General features: G+C 44.6%; 2 long non-coding RNA genes across 5 annotated transcripts in view; one reads left to right on the top strand and one right to left on the bottom strand.

The window, feature by feature from the left end:
* Positions 1-5,725: 5,725 nt before the first annotated feature.
* On the bottom strand, positions 5,726-9,679 carry LOC100727904 (uncharacterized). 2 transcript variants are annotated; one of them, XR_010043922.1, is made up of 2 exons: positions 7,601-9,679; positions 5,726-7,445 (listed from the first exon to the last, which is right to left on the bottom strand). It is a non-coding gene; the product is annotated as an uncharacterized LOC100727904 (long non-coding RNA). The 2 variants fall into 2 exon arrangements; XR_010043921.1 differs by having other exon boundaries at positions 5,726-7,441.
* A 13-nt stretch (positions 9,680-9,692) lies between these two features.
* Positions 9,693-10,036, top strand: part of LOC106025842 (uncharacterized) — a 58,771-nt gene continuing 58,427 nt past the window's right edge. Inside the window, exon 1 of one of the 3 annotated variants that reach the window (XR_010043918.1) lies at positions 9,693-10,011. This is a non-coding gene — a long non-coding RNA (uncharacterized LOC106025842). The remainder of the gene's footprint in view (positions 10,012-10,036) is intronic. The other 2 variants (XR_010043919.1, XR_010043920.1) reach the window with 2 other exon arrangements.

The raw sequence follows: 10,036 nt of genomic DNA, 5'->3' as shown, positions 1-10,036 counted from the left end.
GTTGACTATTTAATTTCTTTCCTTTTTGATAGTATCACTCTGGAATGTGTCGGCCTCCATACTGCTCATTCTCCAGCTTCTATAAACTGGAACTATTGATTCTCTGAGGGCTGGACCAAGTGTCAAAGCTGTAGGCTGCTATTTTATGTCACAAATTCCATAGGGTGTGAAAGGTTTTGGCCCAGACAAGACACTGTAGCCAGGAAAGCCACAACCGGAAGCAGGAAGCCCCATCTTGCCCTGCCCCTAGGAAGTTACCTGTGACGCCATCTTCCCGCCCCTGGGAATTTACATATGGCGCCAAACCTAGGACCAATGGGCTACCTGTGTATCCCTAATGCCTGCCTTAGGTTCCACCCCAAACCGAGGCTATTTACAGGCCCCCACGCCGCGTGTCCGCCAGAGAGATCGCCGGACGCCAGCGGTGGGGTGCCGGTCATCTCTCTCCGTGTTCTCAGAATAAAGGCCACTTTTTACTTTATATTTCTCATCTTTTGTTAATATTTTTCATCTTTTGGAAATAACTCTATCATTTGGTACCGTGACTCGATCGGCAGGCAACTAACTCTTGGGCCACATACCCAGAGTTTCCTCGCCGATAGCCAGATATCATCCTGGATTAATCCCGAGCTTTTTCCTCTCCCGAGACGTTCCTGTCGCCAGCCGCCTGCACTCCGCATCGGCCAGACTGATTTCAGGTGAGCACTCCCCGGGGAACTTTTCGCACTGGGCAGCCCCAGTGGAATGTTCTCTCCGTCTGCGTGGGTCTGTGCATTTTCACGTCCTTAGGACCGCCCAGGGCAGGGTTCTTTCTGGGCAAACCTGCGCCCACAAAATCTCTCACGTTCTTTGGGTTCGGATAGCCCAAAGCAGAGATTTTTGGGACCGCCCACACTGAAAGAATGCCTCACTTCCCTTAAAGCCTTGCGCTTTCACGGGCAAAACTGTTACTGACCCCACGTAGACTCCATTCGTAAATCTCTCAGTGACGACTGGAGTTTATGGTTTGGAACCGTAGCCGCCGCGTGGTACCACAAATAAGTGACGACTTTTTTCTGGACCTCCGGTTTATTTTCTTGCCTGAATCAGTCATGGGGAACGTATTTTCTAACTCCCAAAAGACGCCTTTAAAATGCCTAATTTCCAATTTACGTACTCTAAAAATTAAAGGCACCATAAAAACTAAACAACTAACTTTTTACTGCCAGGAGGTCTGGCCAACCTACCCGCTTATCGGCAAGCCTTGGCCTCCGCAAGGAACATTTGACCCCTGCATTCTCAGGAACTTGTACGATTTTTGTCAAGCTGGCAACAAGTTATTAGAACTCCCTTATGTCCAAGCCTTTCTTATTCTGAGAACACACCCATCTCTCATTAAGTCTTGTGCTCCCGCTGAGATACTTTTAGCTAAGTCTACTGCGCCGCAAACTTTTCCGTCCTGCCCTCCAGTGTTTTTCCGGCCGCCGCCTGCCTACCACCAAACTCTTTCCCTGCCGTTACCTCCCGCCGGGCCGCGCTCTCCTCCCCCTATGCCTGATTCTCTCAGCAGCTCTAATCCCTCTCCATTGCAGATACCTTCCACTGTACGATCGTCTCCCTCTCCGCCTTCCAGGACCCATAATTCTCCCAGCAGCTCTAATCCCTCTGTGTCGCAGTTATCTCCCGATGTTCCATCCTCTCCCCTGCCTTCTCCTGGGACCCATAACTCTCCCAGTGGCTCTGATCCCTCTGTTAGTGCTTCCTCACAGTCTCCGACTTCTCCTGAGAATTCTCTATCCCCTACAGCATTCTCACCGCCTGCCCACCATACTAGGTCTTGGTCGCTATGTCCTTCCAGCAGGTCGCGTGATTGTTCCAGCTTGCGTGGGGAACAGTCGCCATGTTGCAACCCTCTGCCACGTGGCATGGCGCCGCCATGTTCAGGAGGGCCACATGGCGACAGGGCGCCGCCATGTTTCGGGCCACGTGACAGGGCGCTGCCATGTTCCCAGACGCCGCCATGTTCCGGGGGGCCACATGGCGACAGGGCGCCGCCATGTTTTGGGTCACGTGACAGGGCGCCGCCATGTTTCCAGGACCCTCACTGTCAGCGGGTGTCTCCTTGTAGCTCCTCTTGTAAACTGCAACAGCCGCCCTGTTGCAGTGCACATGACGCTTCATTGTGCTGCCGACAGCAGTCCTCTGGCTGCAAGGCACACAGTGAGACGCCATCTGCTCGTGTTTCCCAGGGTGACCGGCAGCAGCTCTGTAGCCGCTCTACAGATGATTGCTCACATGCGCCTACCGGAAGGATGGCTGCTCAAAAGCCCTCTGCTCCGAAATCTCTGGCTCTGCTACCGCTTCGGGAGCCAGCTGGCCCCAAGGAGCTTGTTAACATCCATGTGCCTTTTTCCCTTTCTGATCTATCTCAGATTACCCTTAAATTAGGTAGCTTTTCTGCTGACCCACAGAATTATATCAGGCAATTTAAATTCATTACTAATTGTTATGATTTACATTTTAAGGACATTTATAATGACTCTGGGCCTATAGCTGTGCCAGAGCAGGACAAGCATACTAACTATAACAAACTTTTAAAACAGGTCCAGGAGGCTAATCAAAACCCAGCTGTGTTCCTTTCTAATCCTCGTGCCCTGCAAGCAGTTCCAGCTTTGCTCGCTGTGTCGGGCCGCCTCCCAGCCCCTCCCCCATGCGCCATCCCAGCCCCTCCCTCCCCTGTGCACTGCCGTCGCCGCCGCTGCCATCTTACCCGTTTCCGGGGGCAGTCTGAGCCCGCCCCTGTGCGCTACATCCCAGCGCTTGCCCCACCCACTGGGCGTGCTCTGCCGGAGCACCGCGAAACAGCAGCTCAGCGGCTCTGCTCAGGCATGCTTTTTTTTTTACAATTTAGCTCCGCTCAAAAGATGCTTTTTTATTACAATTCTCAAACCATTTAATCAAGGTTATTGGCCACCTGATAATTTTACCAGCCTTGTTTATCAATCAAAGCCTTCACCAATCTCCTGTTTAACAACTAAGGTTATAAATTCCTTTTTGCTGGGAACCACTAGCTCTATTTCAAGACAAGGGTTTTCTTCAAAGTTTTATTTTATTTGTCTTGGTTCATACTACTGCAAATAACAACTTTAAAAGTAAATGTGTTCAGAATTTGACAGTATTAGATCAGTTTTGATTGATTTATTCATAAGATTGCTAAACCTTTACTGCAAAATGTTTCCATTAAAGCCTTGTTTGGTAGACTAAAGCTTTGTTAATTCTACATGTCACCCTAAAAAAAAAGCGATATGCCATCCAGATAAAGCCTGCTCTCTAATCTAAAATGCCAATATTAAATTCCTACATACTTACTTAATTCTACTGTAGTCCAAATCCCAAACAAAAAGGCAAAACTTGACCTTCAAACCTTATAGAGATCTTAATATGGTTTTTTATATTTTTAACACTTGTGACACTTGGAGTTCTGAGACAGGTAAACCTACACAAGGTGGAGCTGCCTGCCCCCTCCATGGACCACGCTCAAATGCAGCAGAAGACGCCCCATCCTGGCATTCTTTGAGACCTTACTCCAGGGCTACTGGACTGTCCTAGCCACCAGAGAGTGGGTAAGTCATCCTAAGTTCTAGCCCTGACAGGAAATGTTGACACTGCCAGATTCGTCACCGACAGAAAATCGCTGCTGGAGGCTGAGGGGGTTCAGGGCAACCACAGCTCCCTTTAAGGTGTCCGTCTCAGATTCCAAGTCGCACTAAAGTCTCAGGTAAGACATTCTCTATATTTGTGGACATACAGGCCATATATACAGAGTTCTTCCTGAGTATTCAGGCTGCTATATTAAGTCCTCAATCTCTATGACAGGGTATTGATGGTCAACCTATGCCATTTACAAACAGGGCCTATTTTGTGCAGGCCCCAGTCCTAAATCTTAAAATGCCTTTTATACAGGCTTAGACACACTGAGGCCTCAACAGCTTCCACCTATTGTTGCTGGTGGACCCTTCCTCAGTGATATAGACCACCCCCTTCCTTTCTTGTTCACCAATTTGTCAGACAACCCTGGTCAAGACTCTCAGATACATTTTTGTCTTCTCACTTGGTTTATACTTTTTCAGGATACATAAAAGCCTTTCTCATACTTGCTAAAGTTCTGTTACAGCAAATCATTCCAAGGACTACAACCAGGTTACAGCGACCCATGCCTAAGTCAAAGTTGCTGGACTCCCAGCCCTAAATCTGATCATTCTGAGTGGTCGTCTCATCTTCTGTCGCCTACCCGTCTCCGTCTCACAAAGGCCTCACAGCCACAGTTAACAGCCTAAGTCATGTTTTGTTATCCATTTTGGTTCTTAATTTCTTACATTCTATTAATGATCATTTTTACAGCAGGACTCTAACAGTATTGCCTACAGACTCCAATGTCATGCACACCAGAGAAAAGCCTTACCAACCTACCGTCTTAACTTTTATGCTTTCAGATGGGGGAGTAATCACCTCTCATAACTCCACTCCTCCTAACCCCACGTTTAGTTTTCAGAATACTGCCTCACCGTGGAAATGTTTCTACATCAACATGGTCCTGATAGAATGATATGTCTAAATCAAAGGCACCTTTCCCTCTACCTCACCTGGGTCCTTAAATATGACAGTGCCATGTCTCCTCATAACATCTTGTCTCTTTGTTTTTCCAGTCTGACATACGTGCATTCACCAGTGAAGTTGTCCTGGCTAAAACACCTGGCAGCAGTGTCTACCTGGGCATCAACCTTCATCCCGTCGACTCCCCTAGGCTCCAGTACAGCGCCCTTTGCCAGCAGGAAGTAGTTAAAGAGAGAAATCTTCACCCCTTTTCATAATAATAACCATAAGACGGGATATGAAAGGTTTTGGCCCAGACAAGACACTGTAGCCAGGAAAGCCACAACCGGAAGCAGGAAGCCCCATCTTGCCCTGCCCCTAGGAAGTTACCTGTGACGCCATCTTCCCGCCCCTGGGAATTTACATATGGCGCCAAACCTAGGACCAATGGGCTACCTGTGTATCCCTAATGCCTGCCTTAGGTTCCACCCCAAACCGAGGCTATTTACAGGCCCCCACGCCGCGTGTCCGCCGGAGAGATTGCCGGACGCCAGCGGTGGGGTTGCCGGTCATCTCTCTCCGTGTTCTCAGAATAAAGGCCGCTTTTTATTTTATATTTCTCATCTTTTGTTAATATTTTTCATCTTTTGGAAACTATCAGGGTGTATTTGTTTTAATTTGTGTTTATTCTGTCTTACAGTTCTACCACACCCAGGATCTGTAGACTTCGAATATTTCTGCATTTATATGTTAGAAACAATGAGTCCAGAGCCAACAAGGAAAGTACTGGTCTCAACATAGTAGTCGCCATACTTGGAACTTTCTTGATTTAGCAGTAATTAGAAAGTAGAAATCACAGATTTCCAGTGTATGTGTCATACCTTTGAACAGACTGATCTTGCAGGACAAGTCACTGTACCTAAATTCTGGATTGCCTTCAGAGAGGCAAGAACTCAGACTAAAAGGCCAATTTTGCTTCTTTTGCTGAGCTTTCTGAAGATTTAACTATTACATGGACTGGTCTTTGGAACTGTATAAAAATATGGATTCAAGGGGAACATCCCAGAATCTTTGCTTTGTCCATATCTATTATTCCAATAAAAAGCAACTCAGTGAACCTACATCTGGCAACATTCAGGAATGAAAAGAAGGAGGCAGTTCAAAGCATCTATTTACTCCATCGAAATGTATTCAGATGCAGGTATTCTTAGCCTCTGTCCTTTATAAGAGGAAAACCACAGCACATAGACAGCAATTAGGTCTGAGACCATCCAGAGCTAACTGAAACATTTATAGACAAAAGGAAAATTTCAAAGGGAATAGGAATTAAAAGGTTAAGGGGGAAAAAATAGACTGAATTTCCATGAGAAATAGTGACTTAAATTCACACAGTAAACATTTCATTGATGTTTTGTTTTGCTTTGTGATTTATGATCTATAGATGCAACTTCATAGATTCAAGATAGAAAGGAGCTGAGATACATAATTTGTCAGACCAAGGGAGGTGGATCAAAAATTCTTAATTTCAACTTTCATTAAAATAACAAAGGATCACTCTTCCACTTTCTGAAATCTGAAACTTTTAGTGCTTGATAGGCCACAAATTTATGAAGTTTTCTTGCTATTTAGGAAGAAACTTCCCAGTATTATGCACAGAGCCTGTCTGGCCTCATCACAAAGTATTTCAACAAACCACTGCACCCAATAAATGCATTTCTTTCAGGCAAAAACGTTACAAGTGAAAATGTCAACAAAATCATTCATTCCTATTAACTGTTCTTTAATCTGGAATAAGTAGAAATGTATGGAACCAAGAATTACAGCAGACTTCTCAGCACAAACCATTAAATCACGAAGAGTGCGGGGGGAAATAATTCAAGCTTTGAAAGATAATAATCTCCAGCCAAGATTGAGATATCCTGCACAACTATTCCTGGAAATTGATGGAAAAACAAGGTGCTTCCAGGATAAAGAGGAACTAGAGGAATATGCAACCACCAATTCAACTCTACAGAGAATACTGCAGGATCTTCTAAAAAAGAAAAATACGAAGAATCCAGAAACAGTGGCAGAGAGACCACAATGAATGGAGCAGAAAGTGAAATGGAGAAGACAAACTGACAATTAGTGACAGAAAAAGAGCTCAACAGAAATGAGGCAGAGAAGGTTGGATGGTATGAACAGCCATTTTGGAGAAAACAAGACATCATAATAGCTAGTGCTGATTTAATATCCTCTTGTTTTGAAGTCCCATCAAGCTTTTATTCTTCTGTCTACAGTGGTCTTAACATGTTGTATCTTATTGGATTTTATTATATGTGATAATATAAACAAAAACTTTTATAGACAAGGAGATTATACAGAAACCATTGTTCATTTTCTGATAGTTGATTCTAAATACCCTGTAATACTGTCATTCTCTTGAATGGTTTTACATTGTTTTGATATCTTTGATGCTACAGTATACAAAGTTATACTCAAAGATTTCAAGGAAAGAGACACTGTGGTAACTACTTTTATGTCGGGATTATCTTGTGGTGAAACACTATTTTGCTTAAATGGTAAAAAAAAAAGTGAATAAAAAATGAACAATTTCCAAACAGTAAGCATAGGTGTGAACTGTCATTTGTAATGACTGCATAGTACTCCACCATAAGGACGAGCAGTTGTTTCTTTCACCAATCAGTAAAGACTGTTCAAGATCATTGATGGTGACATCATCATATGGGGTCAGACACAAAGCACAGGGCTTTAGTTCACTCCTTGGTCTTGTCACCTACTGAGAGTATTTAGACCAGTCAAAATCTGTGCGTGAAGTTAAAAAATCCACAATAATGGGGCTGGAGATTTAGCTCAGCAGCATAAGCACCTGCCTTGCAAGCAGGCAGTCGTGAGTTCAATTCCCGGTACCGATAAAAACAAAAAAAACAAAACAAAAAAAATTAGAATATATCATTCTTCAACTTTTACTGAGGCACAACTAAGGATGTAGAAATCTAATTGAATACAACAAAAGATTTACAGAAACCTTCTGAAATTCATCAAGCAACAGAGTTTTCACATGCTGAACTGAGGTTAAATGTGTATTTACTCTAACAGTTGTGAATGAGGGAGGGTGTGACAGATGTTTCAACAGAGTTTCAAACTTCCTTTCTGCTGCTGCTTTGCCTAAAGTATTTACAACCTGAAATGAAAAGAACAAGTTAATGTTTTTCTTTCATCAAACAAACTGAAATAATCAGCAGAATGAGATTTGTTCCACCTAACGAAACAACTGTTCAGCTCCATTTCAAGTTGGAGTTATCATTTTAGTGATAATTAACATTAAGGAAATAGTAACACTTCACAGGATTCTTGAATTGTGTTATGGTAATAAGCACTTAACATCATGTCTGACCATTACTGGTTTATAAAAAAAACACTGCCTCAACTGCAAAGCATTAACATTTTGAAAATATCAATATTTGCTGCATTTAGTCATATAAAAAAAACTGCCTCAACTGCAAAGAGTTTTGAAAATATCAGTATCTGCTACATTTATTCAAATAAATTCAAGATCTCATTCAATTATTTTTGTTCACAAATATATTCAATAACAAACTACTTAGGAGCCATTTAAAATATTTGAAGTATAAACAATATTAATATATTCACTGTCATCCAAAGATTCCTCCAGGACATCAGTTTTTAATATTTTTTTAAAAATGTAACAAATACATATGGTCCATAAAAAAACTGGTTGACTAGCAAGCATATCTGTCAGAAATGAAGGTATAAAGACCCAAACCACCAGCTTCCCTCACAACTAACTGAAGCTTTTCAAGCACGTATTTTTTGTTTTGTTTTTTTGAGACAAGGTCTTGCTTTGTAGTGCAGTGTTGGCCTCACACACGCAGATACCCTTGTAAGTTAGCCTCCCGAGTGCATTTAGAGAGGCACTCAACAAATTATTATTTTCACCCGAATGCTGGAGCATGCGATTTAAGAGAATGGGTGTGTTTCATATGCTGGATATTAGTTAAGAGCAGAGATCTTTTCTTGTTCATTCTTGTAACTCCTTCACTGTTATGCCCACTGACAGTTTTTCTTCTTTCCTACACCGTTTTTCTTCTTTCCTACACCGTATACCTTATTCACCTTGTTCTCAGCAGGCATTTGTTATCTGTGAGAAGACAATGGATTTTACTCACGTTTAGACAGACAACTGGTAAGAAACGAAGGCTGTAAAAAATTTCCCGTTAGACTTAATCTATTTCGCTAGGTCGTGTAATATTTAAATTTTCGCAAATATTAAATATGTTAATCTGACCTGCCTCCTACCATAAAGCCGTCTTTAAGATACTTCTCAACTTCAGGTCTTAAAGATATTTTAGGAAAAACAGGCATTTTTTTTCTTGCTTAGTTCTTCAAGATGCTGAAAACGGTAGGTTTTCTTTCCAAATTGCAGACAGCAGTGTCTTCACAATGAGTAGCTACGAACAGTATAGGGACCACCAGGCATCCAGAGAAATCGCGCCATTCAGGTCAAGCCGCGTAAGGAAACGCGTGGAGCCCTTCATGATTTCTCGAGTTTTGCCTAATTAGAAGCGGCCTCTTTGCCTCCAACACCCCAGGCTCCCGTCCTCGGCGGATGTTCAGGGAAATACCGCACTGGATGACAGTGACACGTTGCAGAGAGTATCAAACAAAATGCTGTGTGTGTGCCTTTTGGTTAACTGAACACAGTAGCGCATCATCAGCTCCGCCGCTCCGAGTATTACATCCTGGTTTCCGATCACGCCCCCCCCCCTTTTGCCGACAGCGACTTTAAATCAGATATTAAGGTCTTTCCCTCTTTTTAAAGACCAGGGACGCAGCTGTCGATCTAGAAAGCCACGAGAGTCTCAAAACCTTTGTGAAGGGTGACTGCGGAGGGAGCGCTCACCAGCGGAAATTTCCCACTGCCCTATCTATCCTAGCATCTCCCAGGTGCTACCCGCCCACCGGAAGCGAGACCGGAGGAAACGCCACGTCGACGGGGTGGGTGGACGTATTGCATTGACGTCACGCGTCGAATTTCCGGCGATGGGCGGTCTTCGGAGCCCAAGGAGGCGGGGCGGAGGCGGGGCTTGGCGCTGGTGGAGACTACTGTGGGTAGGTGGGTTGAGACCAGGGGACTACGGGTCGGCGTTGGGCACAGCGGACCCGAAACAAAGGACTCTCGGCCCCCTCTCGGCGCGGCGTCTCGTCTGCTGTGGCTGAGCCGTTAGGTCGAGTGTGCGCGGCCGACCGGTGCCTTCGCCGCGGCGTCTCGGTGGGCTCCTGCTCGGTCCCCACGGCCAGCGCCGCGGTGCGGGACCCGGCTCGGCGGCACCTGCTGCTTAGGGAGCCAGCGGCCCGGCCCCGTGCTCATGATGGGGCTGATTTTCGCTAAAGTATGGAGCCTCTTCTGTAATCAAGGTGAGGAGAAGAGAGCTGACCCCGC

The sequence above is a fragment of the Cavia porcellus genome, unplaced genomic scaffold, assembly GCF_034190915.1.
Source record: "Cavia porcellus strain 051 isolate PalLab524CR breed Dunkin Hartley unplaced genomic scaffold, mCavPor4.1 scaffold_27, whole genome shotgun sequence".
Lineage (NCBI taxonomy): Eukaryota > Metazoa > Chordata > Mammalia > Rodentia > Caviidae > Cavia > Cavia porcellus.
The sequence above is the reverse complement of the archived record's forward strand: the minus strand, read 5'-3'. Positions and strand labels throughout refer to the sequence as shown.